The following is an 8,032-nucleotide window of genomic DNA, read 5'->3' as shown; positions in this document are numbered from 1 at the left end:
TGACAGAGAGAGAGAGAGAGCATAAGCAAGGGGAGCGAGAGAGGGAAAAGCAAGCTCCCCACCGAGCAGGGAGCCTGATGCTGGGCTCGATCCCAGGACCCCAAGATCATGACCTGAGCCAAAGGCAGACGCTTAACCGACTGAGTCACCCAGGCACCCCCTCCCCCCCAAATAATGGGTCAACAGTGTGGCCCATCCATACTATGGAATATTATTTGGCCATAAAAAGGAATGAAGCTCAAACCATTGTGTTCGGTGAAAGAAACCAGTCACAAGAGGCCACGTATTCTAACTTCATTTACATGAAATATTCAAAACAGGCCAATCAGCAGAGAAAGTAGATTCGTGGCTGCCAGGGGCTGGGGAAGGGGGAATGAGGAGTGACTGCTTAATAGGTACAAACTCTCCTTTGGGGATGATGGCAATATTCTGGAGCTAGAAAGTGACTAGCGGTTGCACGACAGCGTGAGTGTGCTAAATGCTGCTGAATCATACACTTTAACATGGTTAAGGGTTAATTTTATGTTACGTGAATTTCATCTCAATTAAAAAAAAAAAGACAAAGGCACATCAGCATGCTGTGTTTCATGCTTCCGCCCTGGCTTAAAATAAGAAGATTTACAGTGGTGTGTGGTGGGAGGCAGGGCAGTGCCCCAGTGAAGGGAAGGAGCCTCCCAACATTCACCTCTGCTCCTGCGGGCGCATGAGGCTTCCTTCCCCACAGCCCTGTGTGCGTGAGGGCAGCTGGCCTTTGGGCTGTGGGGAGGGTGCCTCCCCCGAGGGCCTGCCCCTAGGAGCCACTCAGAAACTGTTGTCTCAGGATGGTGGGGGGAGCAGAGGCACCACATAGACCAGGTGCTAACACTTGTCACCCAGGCAGGAGGGGAGACGGGGCCAGAGGACCACTTTGTTCATGAGCCCACGGAATGATGACAAGGGGATCGGTAGAAATGGGTCATCCTATTCACTTGGTTATTCAAATAATCCTCCTGTCCCAAGGTCACTCTTTGGTGAGTGTCAGTCCCTTCGGGCTGATATGACAAAAATGCCATAGGCTGGGTGGCTTATGAACAGCAGTCATGTATTTCTTACTGTTCTGGAGGCTGGAATCCTAAGACCAAGGCGTGGGCATATCTGGTTCATAGACCGGATTTTTTTGCTGCGTCCTCACGTGGTAGAAGGGACGAGGGAGCTGTCTGGGGTCTCCCTGTAAGGGCACTAATCCTGTTCGCAGAAACCAGTGATCTCAGCACCTCCCCAAGTCCCCGCCTCCTAGTACCATTACTTTGGGGGTTAGGACTGCACACACCTCCCTCCCAGGCTTCCCCAGCACCGATTTTCTCATCATTTTCCTTTCAAGTCACTGACCATGCAGCCAAACCTTGGCCACAGCCCACGAATCAGCATATGATTACACATCCGGCCTTTTCTCCTTCCAGCTAAAATGAACAGCCAGGTGCCCTGCTGGGAGTTCCGCCTGCAGGGAGGGTTTCCCTTCAGGACAGCCATTCTTCCAGAATGTTCCAGGAAGGGATGTGGTGCTGCAGCTGTCTGCTTTCAGGTGATGCCTGCAACCTCGGGGAAGGACCATCTGTAATCCCTGCCTGAATTTTCTCCTCCTTAACTGATCATAGGGACCTTCCCATGAAGCTACAGGTGCAGGATGGCAGAGAGAGAAGGAGGCATGGGGCCGGGGTGGTGAGGAGTCTGTACCACGTGACCATTTGCTTATAACAACATGGGTTTGTATGATCATTATATAACATAACATATTTTTAAAAATCTCGATCAGGGGGCCACCTGGGTGGCTCAGTGGGTTAAGCCTCTGCCTTTGGCTTGGGTCATGATCCCAGGGCCCTGGGATCGAGCCCTGCATCGGGCTCTCTGCTTTGCGGGGGGCCCGCTTCTCCCTCTGCCTGCTGCTCCCCCTGCTTCTGCTCTCTCTCTCTCTCAGACAAATAAATAAATAAAATCTTAAAAAAATATAAAAATAAAAAGCTGGATCCTCCTTCCAGACTCCCTGATACAGTATTAGAAGGAGCCTATGTGGGGCGAGAGGTGGTGCTGGAACGGTCCACAGGCTTGTTTTGCTAAGCGCAGCCTGCTGCCCGTTTCTGCACAGCCTGCGAGTTGAGAATGGCCTTTTCATTTTTAAATGGTTGGGGGAAAAAAAAACACGATGTGAAAATTAGATGCAATTCAAATTTCGGTGTCCAAGGGAGTTGGAGGGATAGGACAGATGTTGTTTAAGGGTACAAACTGGCAAGAAGTAGGAGATAAGTCCTGGAGAGCTAATGCACAGTAGAGTGAATATAGACAACAATATTGTATTATAACCACCAGCCTTGCTAAGAGACTAGAAGTCTTAATTATGCCAGCTACTAAAAAGAGATGATAATTACGTGATGTGATACAGGTGCTAATTATCGCTACAACGGCAATCGTATTACAATATTTAAATATATCAAATTAGCATGTTGTACACCTTGAATTCACACAGTGTTGCACATCAAGTACCTCGCAATGAAAGAATTCGGTGTCCATCGATAAAGTTTTATTGATACCACAGCTGTGCTCATTCATTCACTTATCATCTGTGGCTGCTTTTTTTTTTTTTTTTTTAAGATTTTATTTATTTAACAGAGAGAGATCACAAGTAGGCAGAGAGGCAGGCAGAGAGAGAGAGAGAGGAGGAAGCAGGCTCCCTGCTGAGCAGAGAGCCGGATGCGGGGCTTGATCCCAGGACCCTGGGATCATGACCTGAGCTGAAGGCAGAGGCTTTAAACCACTGAGCCACCCAGGAGCCCCTATGGCTGCTTTTATCCCAAGTGGCAGGCTGGAATCATTGCAACAGGGACTCCCTGGCCCACGAAGCAGAAAGTATTTCCTGCCTGGCCTTTTTGGGAAGTTTGCAGACCCTTCTGCTCTACAGGGCCTGGGACCCCAATGGCAACATGCCTGGGATGTTTCCTCAGTGAAGAGGTGGGCGGGATTTGGAGTCTCTGTGGAGTGGGTGTGGGACACACAGGGGACCGATAATCTCACTGAGAAGGGGAGTATAAGGACAGTCCCCAGGGGCAGGGGACATCTGGATCTTCAAAGTGGAGTGGGATTGAGCACTGGAACGGGCCTGCTGGCGGCGGGCACAGAAGGGGTGCATGGTAATGGATGGCTCTGCCCCAGCTGGTAGATGCTTAACCAACTGAGCCACCCAGGCACCCCTCTTTCTTCCTTCCTTTTTTTTTCTTTCCTTCCTTCCTCCCTCCTTTCCTCTTTCTTTTCTTTTTTTTTTTTTCCAAATTTTATTTATTTATTTGACAGAGAGAGAAAGATCACAAGTAGGCAGAGAGGCAGGCAGAGAGAGAAGGGGAAGCAGGCTCCCTGCTGAGCAGGGAGCCCGATGTGGGGCTCGATCCCAGGACCCTGACATCATGACCTGAGCCAAAGGCGGAGGCTTAACCCACTAAGCCACCCAGGCACCCCTCCTCTTTCTTTTCTTTTACTCTCCTTTCTTTCTTCCTTCCTTTCTCCCTCTCTTCCTTCCTTCCAACAAAATACGTTTAACATTAGGTTAATCTTTATTTGTTTGTTTGTTTATTTATTTAAGTGAGCTCTACACCCAGTGTGGGACTTGAACTCATGACCCTGAGATCAAGACTCGAGACCCTCTACTGACTGAGCCACCCAGGCGCCCCTAACTTAACCATTTTATTTTATTTATTTTTAAATATTTTATTTATTTAATTGATAGAGAGACAGCTAGAGAGGGAACACAAGCAGGGGGAGCAGCAGAGGGAAAGGGAGAAGCAGACTCCACACTGAGCAGGGAGCCCGATGTGGGACTCAATCCCAGAACCCTGGGATCACGACCTGAGCCAAAGGCAGACGCTTAACAACTGAGCCACCCAGGCGTCCCCTAACTTAACCATTTTAAAGTGTACAATTGCCCGGCATCTAGCACCTTCACCCTGTTGCACAACTATCCCCTCCATCCATCTCACAACTTTCCCATGGCCCCAAGTAAACCTGTAGCCATTAGCTGCTACTCCGGTCCCCACTCTCTCAGCCTTCAATCTTTCTCTGTCTCTGTGGATCATTTGCCCGTGCTGGACATTTCATATCCGTGGAATCATGGATTTGTGGTCTTTTGTGACTGACTTCTTTCAGTTAGTATGTTTTTGTGATTCATCTGTGTCCCGGCGTGAATCAAAACTTCGCTCCTTTTCTGGCTGAATACTTTATTGTATGGCTAGAACCCAGTCTGTCTATCCATTCATCCATCGATGGACGTGTGGGTTGTTTTGTTTTCCCCTTAGCCAATAACTTTTTGTGTATGTGTGTGTGTTAAGAGATACATAATATAAAATTTACCACTGTAGACAAGTCTGGGTGGTTCAGTCTGTTAAGTGTCTGCCTCCAGCCCAGGTCATGATCCCAGGGTCCTGGGATCGAGTCCCGTATCAGGCTCCTCGTTCAGCAGGGAGCCTGCTGCTCCCCTGCCTGGTGCTCGCCCTGCTTGGGTTTGCTCCCTCCCTCTCTCTCTGTGTCAAATAAATAAAATCTTTTAAAAAATTACCATTGTGACCATTTATTTTTACTTTTTAAAAAATGTTTACTTTTTAAAGTTGTCATACAAGACACATAAGATTTACCATTTGAACCATTCTTAAGTGAAGGTCCAGTGGCTTTGCCTACACTGACACTGTCATGTAGCCGTCCCCACCATCAGTCTCCAGAACTTTCTCATCTTCCCAAACTGAACCTCTGTTCCCCTTTTTCCTCTTGCAGCCCGTGGTAATCACCGATCCACTTTCTGTCTGTAAGTCAATGAGCTTTTACAAATGGAAGTCTGAGCATGCCAGCTCTCCTGAGCCTTCAGTGGCTCCCTATTGCCCTCAGAGACCAAATAGTCCCAAGGAGGATGAATTTTGCATCTTGGTCCTCAATTTGCTCCTCAGTCTCATGGACACCTTCCCTTCCCCTTCTGAGGAAGGCCGGCCTCCTTACAGTGCTTAGGACTGCTTACTCGCAGCATACATCCTAGTTATAACTCATTACGTCCATGTTTTTTCCTTTGGTTTGTTGATGTAGGTCCCTGGATGTGCTCTCTGCCTTCTCCATCCGACTAGAGTGTGCTGTCCGCCTCCTCCATCTGACTGGAGGGTCTGGGCAATGCCTATTTTACTCACTACCATGCATCCATAGCTCCTGGGCCTGTGCCTGACACATAGCTGGTGCTCAACATATCATAGAAGGCATAGCAGAAAGTGCGGGCGCAGCGGGGTGAAGGGAGTGATCAGCTGCCCAGGGTGGTGGTGAGCAGACAGAGGCAGGAGATGGATGCTAAGAGGCTCTGGGTGGGTCTGGGGCACTCCCGGGCTGCAGGATGGGTGGGTGGATGAGCAGAAGGTGGGGACCAGCTGGGTGGAGGAAGCAGGGGCCATGGAGAGGTGGACCCTCCCACCCAGGGCGGAAGCGCAGGCCGGAAGCGGGGTCCGGGGGAGGTCGGACTGGGAAGGCAGGTGGATGATGCTGTTGTATCTGGGCCCATCCTGCATCCAGTCCAGGGCTGGAGCCCTATCAGGATGTCTCCGTGTCCTCCATGGGAGGTAAGTTCCCCGGGCAGGCTTGACCCATCTTGGCTGGGGGAGGGGGGGCATTTGCACAATTTGCATTTTCTGGGGCCCAGCTTTGGCCAAGGAGAGAGGCCTGTTTAAAGTCAGACTTGGCTTTCCCCCAGCTGGCTGGCCTCCTTATGCCTGATGCTAAATGCTGGCTTGTCACAGTGTGTGCACTCAGGCACACGCCTGCACCTCTTGGAGTGGGGGGTGGGGTGTTTGCCATGCTGGGGCAGTATGGGGGCGGTGTCTCTTAGCAAGCCAGTGGCCGCTCCCCTCCCCTCCCCGGCGCCCTCCCCACGCTTCTTTTTATATCTCACGTTTATAGGGAGCCTAAAACATCTGAGCCTGCGAGGGAAGGGGCGGCAAGGCGGAGAGGCGGGGATGCCTGAACCCAGTGTGGAGGGAGGCTGGCTGGGTCAGGGGCGGCCGCTGGCTTCCTTCCATCAGTCCCGAAGCATCAGATGGTGCTGAGCCATATTTAAAGGCTGATTTCTCCGCCTCCGCTGCGGGGTCCTCACCAGGATGAATGAGTCAGAAGGAGGCCTGGTGTGGCCTCAGGCCTGACCGGGTGTGCCCTTAGATGCTGAGAACCTCTCCCCAAGAAGCAATCCCAGAGCAGACCTGGCTGGCTCCCTGTTGACCTGAGGTCTCTCTGGCCCAGCTCCCTACCAGAGCCCAGTGGATGACCCCCGAGACTCAGGGGCCCCCATGGGCGGCTGGAGAAGGCCCGAAGGATCTCCCTGTCCTCCTGCAGGGGCCTTCCCAGCCAGCAACTCCTGTGGGATTCCCAAGGCCCCTGCATCCTCCTTCCCCCAGGGGGGCGCACAGCCCCATTCATTCCCTTGCTTTCTGACGTCATCACGTGCTACCGTGGTTGGCCTTGCGCACACTCACATCCTTCCTGTTTAACTCCTTTTTTGTTGATTACAAGGCTGAGGTCCCGGGGTGGGGTGGACCTTCGTCAGCCCAAGCTGCTATCACAAAGGACCACAGAGTGAGGGACTTCTAAACGACAGACATTGATTTTGCCCAGGTCTGGAGACCTGTCCAAGATCAAGGAGCCAGCAGGCGATGTAGCTGGGGAGAGCACTCTCCCTGGTTCATAGGTGGCATCTTCTCACTCTGTCCTTGCCAGGCAGAAGGGCGGAGGGAGCTCCCTGGGGTCTCCTTTATACGGGCCCAGCTGCCATTCCCAGGGGCTCTCCCTCATGACCTCATCACCTCCCAAAGGCTCCATCTCATAGTACCGTCACCATGGGGGTTAGGGCATCAACATAGGAACTGGGGGTGGTGGTGGGGACAGTCATAGCAGGATGTGTGCCTGTATGGGCTAGACGCAGCAGGACAGGGATTGGAGGACAGTCTGCCCCCCCCAACTCTGCAGGCATCCCCTACTTTCCCCAGATCCAAGCCCACAGATGGGGAGGTCTTGCACCGGCCGCTCATGGGCAGTGGAGGGGGTGATCATCCAGGCACAATAGAGCTCAAGAACGATCCTGGGGCGGCGGTGCCTGGGTGATTCAGTTGTTAAGTGTCTCCCTTCAGCTTGGGTCATTGTCCCAAGGTCCTGGGATCAAGCCCTGCATTGGGGTCCCTGCTCGGCCGGAAGCCTGCTTCTCCCTCTCCCACTCCCCTTGCTTGTGTTCCCTCTCTTGCTGTCTCTCTCTCTATGTCAAATAAATAAATAAGATCTTAAAAAAAAAAAAAGTACGATCCTGGGAGTGTGAACCCACACCTGTGCCGTCCAGGACAGTCGCCACGAGCCACATGGGGCTCTTAAGCACTGTTGAAGCATGGCTGGTCCAAATCGAGAGGTGCTCTGAGGAAAACACAGAGGTTGGGTTTTAAAAACTTCCTAGGGGAAAAAAAATAAAAAGATTGTAATACTATTTATAGTGGTTACATGTTGTAATGGTTGTATTTTGGATTTGTGGCATTAAATGAATGTATTATTTAAAAAATAACCTCACCATCCTCAAAAAGCTTAACAAAGGGCTATCCTGGGACCCAGAAATTCCACTCCTAGGTATAAACCCAAAATAATTGAAAATAGGCATTCAGATAAATATTTGTACACGGCAGCTTGGTTCACAGCAGCCAAAAGGTAGAAGCATCACAGATGTCCATCAGCAGATGAACGGATACGCAGAGTGTGGTGGAACCCTACCATGGAACGTTCTTCAGCCATAAAAAGAAAGAAGTCCTGATACGTGCCACACGTGGGTGTGCCTTGAAGACATTATGCTCAGTGAAAAAAGCTAGACTAAAAAGTCACATATTGTATGATCCCATCCATGTGAAATGCCCAGAATAAGCAATTCCATAGAGACAGAAAGTAGACTGGTGGTTGCCAGAGGCTGAGAGAGGGGGGATGGGGAATGATTGCCCACAGGGACAGGGTTGATTTCAAA

The sequence above is a fragment of the Enhydra lutris genome, unplaced genomic scaffold, assembly GCF_002288905.1.
Source record: "Enhydra lutris kenyoni isolate GAN:26980312 unplaced genomic scaffold, ASM228890v2 scaffoldscaffold92, whole genome shotgun sequence".
NCBI classification, from domain to species: domain Eukaryota; kingdom Metazoa; phylum Chordata; class Mammalia; order Carnivora; family Mustelidae; genus Enhydra; species Enhydra lutris.
This window is presented reverse-complemented; position numbering follows the sequence as displayed.